The sequence below is a fragment of the Anguilla rostrata genome, chromosome 8 (genome assembly GCF_018555375.3).
Source record: "Anguilla rostrata isolate EN2019 chromosome 8, ASM1855537v3, whole genome shotgun sequence".
NCBI lineage: Eukaryota > Metazoa > Chordata > Actinopteri > Anguilliformes > Anguillidae > Anguilla > Anguilla rostrata.
In genome coordinates this window covers 29,727,916-29,746,474 of record NC_057940.1, presented here as the reverse complement: position 1 = coordinate 29,746,474, position 18,559 = coordinate 29,727,916, and the positions used below count along the sequence as shown (strand labels likewise).

The following is an 18,559-nucleotide window of genomic DNA, read 5'->3' as shown; positions in this document are numbered from 1 at the left end:
AGTCACTAATCTGCATATTAAAGGCATACTATGCAGGAAATATTGTGAAATAACTATGCTAAGGCAAACCTTGTACTTGTATTTGTTTTTCTAAAATGTGTTTGGGACATTTCTGGGTGTGGCGATTTTTTTTGTGTGGGTGGGCGTGGCTACAGGGTAGGGGTGTGCAGAGACGTCATTGTCTGTATCTGTATCTGTATCTGTATCCGGATAGAAGATCGGACGTGGGCGTGGTTTATACCGGAAGTCACATTAAATCAGGCAAATGTTGTATTTTCTAACCTAATATTCATTGGCAATGCAATTGTTGTGCCTTCAAAGCATCAAATTGATTTAAAATTGGCATATAATTAATTATTAAATATATTTCCACATCCTCATACTATACTTCTCATTTCTCTCTCTCTTTTTATTTTGATTTTTAACTAAACTAAGTTTTATGAACTGTCTGGGCCCCCCTTAACTGGGGGACATGCTGTCACAAGCTCATTTTATGCTTTGTGTACTTGACGATGGTGTTATGTTATCATCTAAATGAACTATTTATAACAATTATTTACCTTTAGTTTGTTCATTTAATGAAACTACAGAAGTTATAAAAGCAAAATATCAAAAAATATCAAAATTAGCATATGGAACCAAAATCATCATTTTTGACGGTGCTACCTCCCCTTAAACTGCTTTAGAATGCTGGATTTTGTAGCGCATTGATTTTAGAACTGTTAAAAGTCTGAGGTGTCCCTTTATTGAGAAATAATTTGTTGTGAGGTGAAAAAGTAAAATAAAATAAAAAATAAAATTAAAAAAACTGGACTGGAAGAAGAAAAAAAAACTGGACTGGAAGAAAAAAAAACTGGACTGGAAGAAAAAAAAACTGGACTGGAAGAAAAAAAAACTGGACTGGAAGAAAAAAAACCTGGACTGGATGAAAAAAAATACTGAGTCCCCTAAGGGTCATGGTGTGGATTTTATTTTATTTTTTTTGAGCTACTTTTGCATTCTCTGGAAATGCTTTTGCATTACCTCGCAATGTTTGACATTACACGCAGGCTACCTTTCCGTGCAACTCTGGTAATTCATACATTTTGGACGGTGTAGTGGCATGCACCCTTTTGTAATGTCTAATGTTGATAAAAATGGAATGTCATCGCTTGCAGTGATTTGTTAACGTCGTTTTGTTAAGGGTGTTATGCAAGGAATAAACACTGTCCCGTTATTGTAAATTATACAAAGATGCCATTGTAACGTTAAACCACCACACATTATTTTCCAATAACGGGACAGCCCGGAGGGGTTTGTTCCACTTATACAACGGGTTACCAACAATGATATGGTTACTTTAATATTTATTGATTTTTATCGACTAAATCAGCTGAAAGTTAAATATTTTTCCGCGGCCATATTATTTTACCGTTGTCAAGCAAAACTCTGGTTGGTAGTTCTATTTGGACCGTTGTTATGCAAAAACTCTGGTTGGTAGTTCTATTTGCACCGTTGTTAAGCAAAAACCTCTGGTCATTAATTCTATGAAAACAACGATTCCATCAAGAAAAAAAATAGTTCCTTCTCGTGTTATACCATACAATTAGTTTATACCATGTAGGCTATACCATACATTTTTTGTCATTACATTATTTAATAAAACTGCATGCAACCATAAGTCAATCAAATTCACCTCCCTAGCAATGTCTTGCTTTTTAAATGGTATGATCGCGCAGTGCAGACATAACGTCTTTGTAATACCCTCTGAAACGGGTTTTAAATGCCAGCTAGCTTTATGATAGGTTCGCCGTCACGACGCAGCTGCCATGTGCCGAAGCTACCAAAGTTTCTAATTAATGGCTTTGTAAACATTCTCTTCGTAAGTTGTAGTACTTCCATTGAATTATTGAAAATGGTGCTAAATGAATACTTTCTAAACTTTTAATGTATTATTTCTAACTCTATACCTCAGAAATATAGCAATTTTTAGTACTTTTTAGTATTATTAGATTAAATTAACATTTTATTTGGCAGATGCTTTTATCCAAAGCGATGCACAATAACTGCATAAAGAAGGTTGTTGGAAGAACTACAGAACATAGGCCAGATAAAGTAGCTACAATTTGCACAAGGTACCAGTTATCCATAGCCATGAACATATACATATTATGTTGCAACTGAGAAAATAAAAAAGCTAATATTTGGATAGGCTACGGATAACTTCATTAAAAAGTTAGTCACAATACAAGTGTATTAGCTAGCTATGATAGACCTATGGCCAGCTAATGTTACTTATTCCACGCAGGTTTCCATGTTTAAATCACAATTCTAATGTCCAGAATAGCTAAATACCGAAAGAGGAAAAACACAAAATGGCTGCAACAGCTCTACAGAGTAGCTAGCGTATTTTCCGAAGGGGTGCACTCTGTATAGATCATTAGAACACTGCCTAATTACTGTTACCATCTATATGGAATCATTCATGTTGCTAACCCTAACCCTAATTTTCAATATCTCTGTTTCAATTTCTCAATTTTCACCACCTCACCTCTTCATGGTGTGGGTGGGGTTGAGGAGACTTATTTTATTGCAAACAGAATCTAGAAGGGCCGTAAAATCATACATGTTACCTTAAGGTGAATATCAGAAATTCACAATCCCATCCAATGTAGCTATAAATCTGGCATAAATTGTTTACTGCCGGGGATCTTTGTGAAAAGAATTCCGTAAAATGAAACCCCTGTGAATCTATGCAGTTTATTTACTTATTCCGATGTCTGGAGTGATAAGTTGCCACTTTACTGCTTTCCTTATTTATTTACCAGGAGAAAAAGCTGTCCACGGGAACAGGGAACTACAGAGTAATTACCTGAGAGGAGGCTTCAGCCAATGAACAGCCGTCTGCTGACAGCTTAAGAAAAAAAGGGAATACAATGAAGGACAAAGGGGTTCTAATTGATGGACAGCACTGCTTGTAACTGTGGAAAACAAATAAGAGGAGAAATTAGAGAACAGCATACTGTTTTATTCAGAGAAGGAGATGGAAAAGCCATTAAAAAGAAAGGATGGACAGCATTCTAGCGATTATGTCCCTGACACATATAGGGTCTGTAAAACCAAAATCTGTGCTGCAATGACTGATGAGGGTAAATATATTCTCTGTCATAATGACCTGATTACAAAACACATCATTGCCATGACTGTGAGGTTTGTCCTTGTACATGTGTGTACATATGTACTGTATCTGTGGGTTTCTGTAATGGGTGCAAGTGACAGGGAAGGCTTTGTTTTATTATTTTTTTTGTAATTTAACAGTGTCTTCTGTAGTCTTATTGAATAAACTGCAGCTGTAGTTACCGACACTACATAGAAATTGTAACCAGCGTTTCATATAAGCACATGGGTTGATTTTCCACCATGAGGTGAGGTCATTTTGTTCCAGAGGTTCCAAAGATACTATAGGTGGAGGCACAGTTTGGCTCGCCCACTGGGATGTTTACCTATTCTATATCCGTGGATAGTGCTCCATCTCTTGGACAGCCGTCCAAGGTCCCTGTGAGTAAAGGGCCCCAAAGGGGCAGGAGTGCACACACATGTTCCTTCTATCAGAGGACACGGCGGTGTCACCACGGTTCAGGGACCTTCACCCCCAGTGATGGGCAGGCTGCCCACTCCATTACCCATTTAATTAGACAGGCAATGAGCCCATTCTCAACCCAGTGGGGGTAACAGGGTCCCCACTCATTCATTACAGTTCCCCCATGCTAGGCCACTCTCCAGCCAACCAGGGCCTTTCAACAACATTGCTAAACACTAGTCACTCAAGTGGAATTGACCTTTGACACCCAACAACTGTACCGTCAACTGAATCCAGGCTCTTGCTGGAATTCAGTGACTATAATGACTCATTACAGTGGGCTCATGGGTAAAGACCATGCAGGATTCAAAGAGATGCACACAGAGCCAGCTGCTACCTCATTGTTTTCCTTTGGAGAGAAAAAAAAAATAAAAAATATGCCAGCTAATTATTTTGACTTGAAATGAGCTTATCGAATTGATCCATGGAAGAAAATCCATTCTGTTTACTCTGCAGGCTCAAAAGAGAGAGAGAGAGAGAGAGAGAGAGAGAGATAGATAGAGATATGCAGCAGTCAGCAACAACTGATGGAGACCCACGGTGTCTGTATGTATCAGCAGCCTCTTGTCAATAAAGCTTTTTCAGTCTAATAAATCAACCGCTCCTAATGACTGTGGGCATATGCTGCTGAGTTTGTGTGTGTTAGTTTTGTATGTGTTTGCATGTGTATTTGGGGAGGGGTGTCTGTGGGCGAGGATACAGGAAGCCACGCCGAAAAATTCAACAACTTTAACTCAAAGAGTCAAGATTTAGAAGTGGGCCCTCCGCCACCAATGCGTTGCATTCCGCCCATTACACATGACTCAGCATGTGGCACAGTCAGTCAATGGCAATGCTGTAGGTTATTAAATAAATATGCACCTTATTTTCTCGAAAATTGATGGCCGTGGGGGTCTAATGATCTGACTCAACAATCTCTGCTTAACACTGTGGGCCCAGTTTTTCTCGTGGTTCGGGCTGGAAGCGTGGGGGTAAAGGCTTTTTGCAGTTCTCAGCACATAAAAAAGCATGGAATTGCAGGAAAATGCCACTAGCATCACGGCCAACTTTCTGTTTTATTACATGATGCTTAATTAAGGGAACAAAATAGGGTAACAGATTACATTAAGGTCACATTAATTAATCATTAATAAAACATTATTTCCAATTATTGATGCTATTAGCATCAACAAATTGCTTTTCTGTGTCCTAAAACAGTACTCTACTTACCCCATGTGAACTGCTCTTGAAAGCTCACTGAGCATTATTTACTGCTGTTAAGCAGCAGTACTTGTTTTTCATTGTCTGTCTTAAAACCTTTTATAAGCAGCATGTGATGTCTACTTTATGACAGGCACTGCAATAAAAGTTAATAATGTATTAATAATGAATTAATCTATGATTAATTATTTTGGAAGAGCAGGCAGAATATTGGCACATCTTGCACATGTGCCTGGTCACAAAAAGTGATTCAAGCTATACTTAAATTAATTAAAAACAATAAATAAATAAATAAATATACTGGTTCCATGCATCCATTTTTTAAAGACATTAACAACCTTCTGCCCTGCATGTCTTGCTACGTGTTAACTCACATGTGTAGTGGATAATTTAAATGACATTGGTGGAAACATCCATAGAATATGCCATGTATTTTCAAGGATAGCGATGTAACTTACACTTATGCACAGTCCATACTTGTAGATGCCTTGTGAGATTTTTATTTATTTACTTATTTTGTTTTTAAGTACAAGCTTTGTAGACTGTAAACATTTAGCAGGCCAGATTTTGAGGATCTGTTAAAACATTTTTTTAAACTTGATATCTCTTTATCTCTGACACTAGAGAAATACTGAGTGATGCACAGGACTTTCACATGTTTTTTTTCCTGTTCTCATGCATTATTTCAGTTGAAGAGAATTACACTGAAACATATAAAACAATGTTGGTAAATGATGTTTGATTGACAGCACCCACCAGAACTGCAAATGCAGATCCTACAAAACTGATCCTTCAATTTTTCAAATTAAATTTGTCCTTTTTCAAAAAAATCATCCCACTGCTCGGTATTCCTATCCATAGGTTTGCAGCATAGGCCAGTAAATACTTTTAGAATAACATGGAAGCCAGACGTTTGTTCGACTTACTTGCAAGAAAATTAAATAACCGTCAGCATAGCAACAACACGAACAAATGGGCATCAAAAACTGTGTAATATATGTATGTTGCACTGACAGTTATGGTGATTCTTTCTGTTTCTTCAGCATACTGATATAGCTTTCTTTCAGTATTTGTGCTAACACTGCTTATTTGACCAACTGTCAAGACCTGTTTGTCTGAAAAGGTGAATGGATGCATACATGTTTAAACATGGTAAAGTATTTTATGCTGTGAATTCTCATGTTTGATCACCCATCCAGGAGAACAGTTTGGAAATGGTTCTGTGAGACACTTTATAAACACAGGTGAGCCAGAAAACCTGGGTAGTAAGTCAATTTTCCTAATATTGGAGCAGACAAAGCCAATGACGGCAACGAGTCACTCAGAAAAAGTTTATTAAAGTTGGGTCATGTTGGAGGGTAGTTTACCAAGCACGTTTTGCATCTGCTTGACAGAATACAAACCCCTGCACTTTGCTTTATGTTTTATTCATTCATTCATCATCAATCATTTCTGCCAGACAGCAGTGAAAAAGCATTTAAATGCAGACAAGGAAGGTTGGATTTTATATCCATCATTTATATACTTTTAGGAAAGAAAATAACTATACATATACTATTATTATTATTATTATTATTATTATTATTATTATCAGTAGTAGCAGTAGTAGTACTAAAAGCAGCAGTAGTAGTAGTAACAGTGGTAGTATTTACTGTATATTGATAGCAATAATACATGCCAGGTATTCTAAACACAGGGGAAAGCTGATAAGCAACTGAAGTACAACCTGTCGTATATTAATAGTGACACAGAGGCATCTTACTGAACCCATTTCATACAGAAGTACCTAATAACTCCCACACAGCTCCATTATAAATTAAAGTCAGTAGTTTATAGTTTAACAAAAGAAACACATGCAGTATTGGCCATAAAGTACCCAAGGTGAACACAAATTTGGCTGAAATGGGCAATGTTTCACAAACACCCTACAGAAATCTTTCACAGAGAAGTATCCTAAAAGTGTAATGCATCATTCCAAACATGCTGGAAGGGCAAAGTAGGCAAGAGAATGGTTCTGAGGATCCATGTACTTACTCCCACTAACCACATGGTCTCAGGACCTGTTCCAATAAAATAAAAACTTCATTTTTTAAAATCAAATTGTAAGGCAGCAAAAGCAAAATGACAATAGCATATGGTCACAAATGCACCACACAAACTTGGGTGCTGTTAGACACTAAGAAGAAAGAATATTATGGCAGATTACCTGACCATGGTGAGTGATAGAAAATTGAGAGACATCTGACAAGGAAGAGACTCACTGAGCACCATTTGGCCATTAAGACTGGCCTGCACACCACTCACACTGTCAGTTTACAGAGGCTGGGACAGAGCTGTACTTTCTAACAGTGAAAATGACAACTGCATAAAGGAAGATGGTAAAATCTCCCCTTTCCATTGCCTAACCATGTACAACAGAAACTACAGAAAGCCATCTAATGTTTGACACCATTAAATAAGGTGTAACAAAGATTATTAAGACATTAGTAAAATGTGAACTAAGCCTACTTCACAGCAAACAACTTCACAGTACTGCAAAGTGAACCAGCAAATTGTTGAGCCCGTGGCATGATGCTTAAATACATATGAAGCCATTTGTTAGGCATGAACCATGTATACTTTAATACGGGCCCTGCAAAGTGAATCAACTAATGCTTGACATCATGATGTAACACTAAAGCAAACATTATTTAGCCATTTTTAAGTTGTGTAGCGCATTGCTTATTTTGCATCAAGGGCTGCAAACTCAGTTAACTCATGTTTAAGACCAGGATAACACTCATCACACATCACTAAGCCATTGGTAAGGTATGAATCGTTTTTACAAAGTGTGCACACATTCGGCTCATTTAATTTTCTGACATAAAAAAACCTGGATGTCAACAGATGGGGCCCAGATTCCACAACCTGTTTTACAGAGTAGGATGGCAGCTGGATGTTGAACTCAGGTTTTAATACATTAAGAATCAGTTAAAATGATGAAGTACTACAGATGCTTTGTGAATACACTGATAAATAATTTGTCCATGTTAAACAAGGCCTAAACAAAGATCATACAAAACATGTGCTGTAGTTTAGGTAAAATGAACAATTTGTTTATAATAGATGCATAACTTATTTGTTCATGCTAACTAAGGAATTATTTCATGTTAATTAATGCAAATATTATTGTAGAGTTACAGGATGAACATAGTGCCCCAAATCGCAAAATATCTCCCAAATGTATGAATTCGACAGCTATTTTAAAAATTCCCATTTGATTGGGGAGCAGAGGATTACCATCAACTATTTTGACAGTGAGGCCCCCTGTCTTAACCACAGTAACAACGCCCATCCAGGCACCATCTATAACGATAGGGAAGAGAAAAGGGCTGACAATGTATGATTCCCCTTGAAATTTAGATTTTTTTATTTTTTTATTGCCTGCATTATGCTGCCTCCCCCCAGTGTTCACAGCACAGGGACATGGCCAAACCTCTCACTCTGGTTTCGTTACACAGATAAAGGCATCGCTGCTGATTTCATGTTAAGGATCATCTGTAATTGACTTGCTGTGGAAAAACACGGTCAGAGTTTCGGTAGGCCACAAATCCTGCATTGCTGCTCTGGTCTGGTGTCACATGATTATTGTTTTTCTCAAGGTTGTATTTTAATTAAGACGGAATCTCCCTTCTCTGTACCAGGGGTCAAAAACTCAAAGGGCACAGGGAGAAATATGAAATCTTACTTTAAAGATACATTCCGTAAGCCTACTAACTTTATTTTCTGAAAGGATCAACTGAATCTCATTGTAAAGGGCATGCAAATAACATTAAAAATTCACTTCAGTGCTCTGAAGACACAATGTTTGGAAGTGTCATAAAATAAACCAACAAATAAATATATTTAACTAGCAAGTGCTGCCTTCTCGTTGTAGCATACATAAAGCAATTTACAGAAAAATAATATTCTTTCATGTGTCTTTCATACTGTTCACAATATTGGTTCAAGTTCTGAAAACAGACAAGACCCAGCCCAGGATGCATCATGTGCCATACAAATGCTCATCAGCCATTTTTGTTTAGCTGATGTGTGTGCACACGTGTGTGTGTGTGTGTGTGTGTGTGTGTGTGTGCATGTGTGTACACATGTGCTTTCATGCCTGTGTGTCACAGTGGACAGCTGCAGACAGTTTTTAGTGTGATTCACAGCAGGTCTGCTCTCCCTTTAATTAAAGCATAATTAGGGGAGCATTGTAACATCTCTCTTAAAACTGAGTGTGTCTTCTGATGAGAGAAAATTGAGTCGGGTTTGGGAAAGGGCTGGAACAACCCAAATGCATGCACATAATCATTCACATATATGCGCACGTACACGCTCGCAGACACACACAAGCGCACACACACACCATCGCTCTGTTTCCCTCATTAGCATCATCTCAGGAGGTTTCTCTCCTCAGTGGGGTTGGAGAGAAAATGAAAGAGAGACAGGGAATCAGATTGAGCTCATCTCTGTTTCCTGCTTGTTTCAGTGAATTAGATGCTCCCTGGCCTTCCACGCACTGTGACTAATTATCTCCTGAAACATTGTATTAGTTGCTTGATTACCAGCCTATTCTATACCTAATTATAAGCTCTGCCCTTTCTGACCTCTGCCAGTGTGATGCATTGTTCTGGCATGTGATCTCTCCCTCTCCCTCTCTCTCTCTCTCAGCTCTGCCCCTAAGACATCCATGCACCCATTTCTACCTTTCCAGCCCACGTTTAATAATGTAGTGCTGTGTGTTATGTTATGTTATGTTTTGGCAAGCTGAACCACATATGTTTATGTCTAGGTGTACAAATTATTAGTATGTAAAAGGCAAACTACACAATTCACCTTGGAGAAAAGTCATTTTGTGTGCCAAGCAAATGTGCAATAAAAACATTAATAAAACAAGTTTAAATACGTCTGCAAGGTTTTGGGTAGCCCAGAGTATGCTTATTTATTAACTTTGTGCCACCAGGTAGGTCAGTTGAGAGCAAGTTCTCATTATTACCTGAGAGTACATTGCCCACCTTAGGTGATCTCTGGCGCTGCATATAGTGTCAGTGTGACTCTAGTCTTAATATAGGGACATTTGCAACAGTACAGGGGAAGGAGACAGAATCACAGTAACTTCCAGTAAAAGCAGCCAAAATACAGGTCAGAGATAATCAAGGCCCAAGGAACATCATGAGGTATCATTGTTGATGACATATGTATCCAAAAACAAAACTGATGGAGCGTTGTTTTTTTACATGATATAGTCAAGTTCTTCCACACTGATCTCTACAAAACCATTTCTATATGGACCTCTCTGTGTGCCCAGGGGCATTGTCATGCTGAAACAGGAAAGGGCCTTCCCCAAACTTTTGGGAAAGCACAGAATCATCTAGAATGTGATTGTATGTTGTAGCATTAAGATTAGCCTTCACTAGAACTAAGGGGCCTAGCCCAAACCATGAAAAACAACCCCATCAGGGTGTCCTGATACTTTTGGTCATATAGTGTATGTGCCAATTTTATGCCCACCTTGTGCAAGTGTTGTACATGCACACATAGTTGATGCTAAAGGCATAACAGGGACAGGATCCATCTTGATACTTTCCCGCGGTGTCATCAGGTAATTTGCTTCCACAGATTACCTGAATGTTAATGGACTGGACCCCATTTCAATTCATGGAAGCGAGTGGTTGGGTAGAAGGAAGATGCAACTGCACGTTTGCAAATGATGGCATGCAAAACCCTGGGAAATTTATATTTGCTCCAGGTGATGAAGGAAAAACAATGTACTCACTGGCATGTTGGACTAGACTTGAACAAACTGCATGAATGACTAAACTGACATTGCTCTGGCTCACACCAGCCACCAAACCGATGAATGAACCAGGGAATGACCCAGGGACCAGACAGGCAATTCTGAGCCTTTACTTTGAGTACAACTGGGAATGTGCGGAAAAGTGTGTGCCTACATGACCTGCTCAAAAAAGAGCATGAGAAATCGATCAAATCTCGCAGTTCTCTGCACACACGTTGCAACTTTCATGAAGAGCCTCTGGTCTGAGCAGGCGGGTGGCGAGGGCGCAAATCGCAGACCATACAGATCGGAGAATTGCAATGAGCTGCACCGGAATTGCAGCCCGCTGCTCGAACTTGAATGACACACCCCCAGCAGCGACTCACATTTCAGCGCACGGTGAGTCAGGAAGTTCCCCAAACGGCTCATGCGTGTCAAAATACCACTTTGTCAGTGCGATGGCTCACAACACGCTATGCGCCAGTCGGAAAATAGAGCCCATAGTGTTTGGACTGAAAATGGCTGATACAAACATACAGCATTTTCCCCTGGATATGTCCTTATAAATTGACTATTTTCCTGTTACATATTGCAGTTTTCCCCAGCATCTTTACAAGTCATGTCTACAGATTCCTTTGTGAGTGGTGCCATTAGGAAGCAATATTCATGGTCATTAAACATTTACCTGTCTACCTATAGATTTGTTATATATAAATGTTTTAGGGGAATATGCTGCACACATTATTTATTTGCAGTCCACTTTCTTAAGAATACTTTCCTAGACTTCTACTTTTGGCAGCCTCAAACTTGGAGGTCTTGGGTTCAGCCATGTTGAAATTCATAGCGTCTTGGGAGTTGGAGGAAGCAATGGTGAGAGATTTTTTTTCCAGAAGGTCGAGTTTTATAAAGCCTGTTTTTAGCCACATCTCTCTCCCTCTCTCTTTTGCTCACTCTCTCTCTCTCATTGCAAATGCATTTTCTTTAATTAAACAGAAGGGGAGTCTGCCAAGTCTACAATTTGAATTTGCAAGCCTCTGGCCTTTGGAAGAGGTCTGCATGTCCATCAGTCCTCCTTCATTCACACACCCACACCCACACACACACACTAACCACCCCTCATTTCAGACACCATCCGGAGTCCCACTCAAGAAATCGATTATGATGATGCTCTGTCAGCCTGTCTAGCGTATTGAAGGGAAATAATGACATCTCAGTAATGATTGCCTATGCTTTTGGTTGAATAATTCAATATTGAGTATCCACAAGGTTGACTGCACCTGTACGGGTGACAATCAATGTCTTGGAGAGTGACATCACTGACAAGAATGCAATCTGTTAATACCATCATGGAATATTAGCATATTCCAAGGGATCTGGATCTAATGCTAATCTGCCATGCAATTTTGACAGATTTTCCAGGGGTATATGTTCACCAAAGAGAGATATATTACAAAATGTCAAGACAAGTTAGGGGAAATGTACATTTTACTGATTCTTAAAATTATACTTTAGATGATCTACTGAAAGTACTACAGGCTTTCTGTTGAAAATATATTTATACTTTGTACAAACAGATGCCAGGACATGCCAATACACCATTAAATAAAGCTACACGAATAAGGATCGTCTGGTGTATTTGAGATAAGCTTAGAACAGTGTGGTGTGAAAACAAATCTAAGGTCATATTTGTATAATGGCAGCTTATTGTAACAGAAATGTATTAAATCTTTAAATGGAACAAGTTTATGCAACTGATACTCACTTTTGGGTTCAAAATGGAAAATCCCCACTTGCTCTGTGATTCTGATTATTATCCCTCCTCATGGTTCCCTAATTTAGAATCATAATGTTGTGTTTCTTTTCATGTGTGTGTTCTGGGTAGAAAAGTGGCAACAGAAAGTTTCTCCCTGGGATTTAATAATGTTATAAAACTTTCCCATATTTTGCGATGTGATCTAAGAAAGTGTCTACAAAGCATCTGCTCTCCACAAGAAGAGGAGGCCTATCCGAAAAGGCTCTGCCACACTTTCTCATGATGCCACTTCCACAACCCTGCTGTGCATCTGCTTTGCCCAACCAGTGGTTTAAAGATTAAAAATAGCCCAGGCTGACATTCCTCAACCATGAATTTTTGGGAAGTGGTAATCCTGATAGATTCCCTTAAAATAAATGCAAGTAGAGCCCTCCACATATCAATGTGACTTAATAACATGTCCCGTTTGTTGACTGTAGATAAGAGATAGCCACACATTTAAAAATTAACTGATTCTGATCAATGGCAAACAGACATCAAAGAGAAAAAATCAGAGACAAAGGGTCTTCATTTATTCCCCATGTCACTACTGCCTGTCATCTTATCTCTAAGCAGGATTGTACTGTAATAGGCCTGTACAGAGCCTGCTAGCTTCTAAAGCTCTGCTCGGTAACACTGGGATGAATTATAAGTCCAGCTCACCAAGTGTCTTTCCTCATTAGGTTCAAATGCCAGTATATATAAGATCAAATCTGTTGATTTCTTTCAAAGTTTGGAAAGGACGAGAGCTACAGTACAGGACAAGAAGACAAAGGGATGTGAGGGAAAGAGAGTGGTGGGGAGCGAGGGAAGGAGGAGAAGGGGACTGCAGTCTGATTTGATTTCTTGCTCAGATATAATGGCCGTTCGTTTTCTATTAATCTTCCTCTCACAGAGCGGCAAAGGCAGATCGGGTATTAGAATCTTGCCACCGGGCACTGCACAAGCCATTAAAACATCATTACCATCATCTTCGATTATGCTGTAGATGTGCTGAAGGAATTACCTTCATAATGAGACCAACCTGAGACTCACTAGAGGATAGCTCGCCACCCAAATCCTCCATGCGTAACCCTCATCCCTCTCCCGCCCTCTGTTATGTAGGGGCCAAGGCATGAACACAAAGTGGGGTCACAGCCTCAAGATCCCTCTCACTAACCTTGGTGACTGAAAGTGTTCTTTTTGTGATGATATAATCATGCACGCTGTAGCTTCTTGCTCTCCTAAATCAAGAGCTGGAATTAATGGAGTTTTGTAGTTAGTATTGTAAGATACTGAATATCAATTAAAGGAATAGTCCAATTTTTGGCTATCTTACCTATGGTCAGATGATAACATTGATACCAATTTCATGCCCGTTTCTTCAGTATAAAAATATGAGACAATATCTACAGGCTGCATGCTAACTGCACTACCTCTATAAATGGCTGTCAATGAAAGCAATATTTGTGAAGTGACAGAAATACAAGCCTGAGTTGGGGGTTGCCAGGTATGCGTGTCACTGACTGTAAACGTTCCACTGCCACTTCCAAGGCAGTTAATAGTACTGCATACCTGGCAACCCCAAATTCACACTTCAGGCAGCACAGCACAGCTGTGCATGTGTAAATAATTCAGCTTTTGGAGATGCTGAAAAGGGTTTTTCCATCACTTCACTTAGCAAATTTAGAGTTGCTAGTGTTACACCCCTGCTGCGGGCACTCTACTGGCTACCCGGTCGCTGCCAGGATCAGGTTCAAAGTCCTGATCCTAGCCTACACTGCTGCCAACAGGACAGCTCCCACCTACCTACAGTACATGATCCAACCCTACACGCCAGCTTGACCACTGTGCTCTGTTTTTGGTTTTTTAATAACTCGCACTCCCTGTCGTCTGAGTGAATGGCTCTTGCTCATCCCAACCACGGAGCTTCTCCACCCCAGCTCCCCAGTGGAGGAATAAACTCCCCATTCCTCAACAAACCACTCGGTCATTGCCCATCTTCCACTGTGGTCTGAAAACGCATCTCTTCAAACTGTACCTGGACTATCACTACTCTGCAGGGCACCCCCTATCTAGGATCGCTCTTATCACTTGAATCCATCTACTTTGTTCCTGTAGCACTTTCATGTTACACTTGTATCTTCATCCAGCACTTATATTTCACTTGTATTATAGTCTTCTTGTTGCTAGTCGTCATGCCTCCTGGTTTGATTTACCATAACTTTCTGACCAAACCAAAAAGCAAAATTTCCAAAAAGTTGGTCTTTTCCTTTAAATGTGTGTTTTTTAAGTCTACATTCTGGCCAAATTATTACAGTTTACAGCTGCTGTAGTGGATGTTGTGAGTGGGCAGAGGGGAAACTTACAGTAGCATCTGCTATGTGACCTTCCAACCATATAATGGAGAAATATGTATAAATATATATGTATATACTGTATATAAAACCTTAAGTAGAGAGGAATTCAGTTAATATATGTGCATTTACTGAATAACAAACCAAAGTATATACACAATTTAAAATCTGTGCCTAAAATAACAATAAGATGAGTTAAACATTAAAATAATCTTGGACACAACTTTTCCTCAAAATAGCCTCCTTTCGTATAAATAGGCCCCCAAAAGAGAGCACTGGTAAGCTTAGAATAAGAACATCATACCAAAAGTCAAACATGGTGGTGGTCATGTGATGGTGTGGGGATGCTTTGCTGCCTCGGGACCTGGATGATGTGCCATTAATGATGCAACCATGAATTCTGTTCTGTACCGGAAAATTCTTAAGGAGAATGTCCAGTCATCCGTCCGTGAGGTGAAGGTAGATAAGACTTTGCTCAACTTAACACTGAGAGTTCTAGGGCCTATTTTCCCCATTTTGGGTGAAAATAGGCCATAGAATCCCTCTGATTTTTCTATTTTTTTGCACATCAGGTCTTGCATATTTTTTTAGTACAAAATTGTCCTCTCTGCCATTTCATCATAGAGTCATGTTAGAAGACTGTAATATGGCAAACGGACAGAAAAGCCAAGAAAACTGAAATTTTACTCAATATATTGATAAAATATAGCACACAAGATGGAAGAGTTTTTCATTCATAATACTGCTTTTTATGGCCTTTGGTAAGAAATGCACTTCAAATAAATACAACAGACCACACAAAAACAATAACTATGTAAAACATAATCATATAAGAATTTAGCTATGCCAATGCTCAAAACTGTTTCTGACCAAAATGAGGTAGACAGGCACTTGGCAATGTTGGCAGTGCCTATATATATATATATATATATGAATGTATTTAAGAATCCATCAAATTTTAGGTGAACTGAATATTTCAGCCTAAATTTGAGTCACTGTATTTTCACACACCATATCTCACTCTTCATCACACTATTTATATTTTAGATTATTTTAGTAAAATACAGCTCTCCAAGCCTGCCTCTAACGTGACAATGGGTGAAAGGGGGGAGGTTGGAGCACGGTCTCATTATCACCAAAAGTGTTTTGTGTGAAACGTTCCCACTTGCACTTTTTCTTTTTTCACAAAGTGATTATTACACTAAATATACATTTTGCAAGCGAGTTATGGTCCGATAATTTCATTAAGAGCTTTTTTCTGTTTTTTATATATTTGGACACACAGTCTCCATGCATCACCATGGTTTTCCCCTGGACACTTCATTACTGTTATTACTCTGAATGTTTAGTATACCAGCTAATGCACACAAAACAATAGACTATCACTCAAAAAATACAAACAAAACAACCAAAGTACCTTATCTCGACAGCCGCAAAAGAAAACTGTACTGCTGTCTAATCCTTACTACATGCACAATTCCTGTTTACACTACGTGATTGTAGTTATACTAAAATATACTAAATATATTTTTGCTAGACAATATTGTAATAAATTTTATGCAGAGTTTGGCACCTTTATCTATATATATTTGGAACTACAATCCAGCTGGTTTCCAAATGCGCAAAAGTATATTGAACAGCAATAGATTTTTCTTTTTCATTTCACAAACAGTAAGTTAGTAAACAACTACTTAACAAATGGGTTTAGCCATTCTTCACAAACAGTTCCACTGCAAGCTATAAACTTTCTTCAACTGGCGTTTAACCTAGCGCTCCAAACATACCTCCTCTCCAAACACGTGTCTAGCGCCTCCTGGGTCGTAATTTGTTGGTCGCCATCTAAGAAGCAAAGGAATAATATAATACAATTTTTAAAAAGAGTAAAACAATAGGAAAGAAAATGCCTTGCTTGTATGTGTCTGAATCTTGCATTTTCTGGATAAGAGGGTGACTGAGAATATGTGGCTGGATGTCTGTGTGACATTCCTAGCGCCAGCAAAAACCAGTGTGAGACAAGTGTGAGACAAACATAGCTGGCTCCTTTGTGTTGAAAATTATAAGTACCGAGATAGTATGCATCAAACAAGAAACTCCAATTTCCAAATTTCAAGCAGGGGACTGTGTAACCACAGAGCTTAGCTTCACAGTGCAATTTAAAATAAGTTACCACGTGAAACAATAGCTAAGTTATTACAAATTAAATACCATATCCCCCCTTTTTCATCGCCGGCAACAAGGTAGACCTCAGGGGATTAACTGTCCCTTGATTGGATTGGAAAGGCTACTGTCAAAGGATATTTTGAGGAAAGTCATTTCTAAGATTATTTGTAAGTTAAACTGATCTTTTCAGGTTATTATAGGCAGACATTGAAAAATAAATGTACTTGGGTTTGTTATTCAATAAATGCGCATAAATGAACTGAATTCTTCTTTCTCAAAAACAAACACAGGTGGCCTAATACATACACAGACACACACACACACACACACAGTATATGCATGCTCCACTGCAGCATTACTAATAATTACATGATTACAATCAAATTAAACTGACAATTATTTAAGCATCTGCACATCTGCATTCCAGCAGGATGAGATGATGAGATCTGAAGGAGGAAGTGGGTGAAAGAGGCCAGGAAGTGAATGCATCAGAGGATGCAAAGACCGACAGAGGAAGCCGCCCCATTTCTAATGTGTCTGATTAAACAGTCCACTGAGTTTCTAATTAACCCGGCACATCTGATAAAAGCAATGAGAGTGCTTGACAGACTGTCACATCAAGGTTCAGGGGTTAAAATAATTAAAACCATTTACTTTCTATTGAAACATATCATAAGATTAACCTATCCCTCCCCATCTCTCAAAAAAGAAAAAAGAAAAACCCAGCTTCATATAAATTAAGGTCGTCATCACTCGAACATGTGTTACACATTATGTATAATGTATGTGATATTATGGGAGCATTGGAGAATAGTAATCTTTTCAAATTAGAAGCACTGAAATAACAGTAATAAAAATGTTCATCATCATTATTTCAGGTGAAGTACATGAATTACATTTTTTCCCATTTCCCCTTAATCTATTCATTAGAACAGGACACAAAACCATTATCATATACTATTATCATGCTTACACCAGATATCATTGTTTTAGAGAGATATTAAGAGAAATCATATTTCTCATTATATTACCTATGCTGTAATCTCACATGCACTGGCTGACATTTGCAAGAATAAACAAATGCATTAGGTCATTGCTTTCTTAAAGCAAATAATTAGTGCTAAACTAATTAGATATCAGTCAGGAAATTCGTTTCATTCGTATATCCAATAAAAACTGCTTTAGCATATATCTGATAATCACATATTTCATATACCTCTGTTACAAGGATGGTCGGTCGGTGGATCTTACAGCGAACTTTGGAAATGATTCTCGAACTTGTGTGACCCAAGCGGGGCGTTTCATTTACAAAATTGCCTTCAACTATCATACAAAATGTATATACATACTGTGCCTTATGAAGTTGTTTCCATGATCTTGAAACAACTACATAAGGTAGTTGTTTCAATGATCTTGATATGCACTTTTGTACGTCGCTTTGGATAAAAGCGTCTGCTAAATAACAGTAATGTATACAAAACAAAAGAATCAGCACATCAATTATTCCTATTCAATTACACCCACCTACTACCAGCCACCAGAGCGACTGCAAATAACCTGCTTATGTACTCTACATTATCCAGACTATACCATTTGCATACTATATTCAATTATCTCCCAGACGAAATGACAGTATATTTTTTACACATAGAAAT

General features: G+C 38.5%; 1 long non-coding RNA gene across 1 annotated transcript in view; it reads right to left on the bottom strand.

Moving 5' to 3' along the window:
• The window catches only part of LOC135261382 (uncharacterized), a 41,183-nt gene extending 22,745 nt beyond the window's left edge, over positions 1-18,438 (bottom strand). The window contains exons 1-2 of the long non-coding RNA XR_010331906.1: positions 18,121-18,438; positions 16,529-16,583 (exon numbers count right to left, since the gene is read on the bottom strand). This is a non-coding gene — a long non-coding RNA (uncharacterized LOC135261382). The remainder of the gene's footprint in view (positions 1-16,528; positions 16,584-18,120) is intronic.
• Positions 18,439-18,559: the final 121 nt, after the last annotated feature.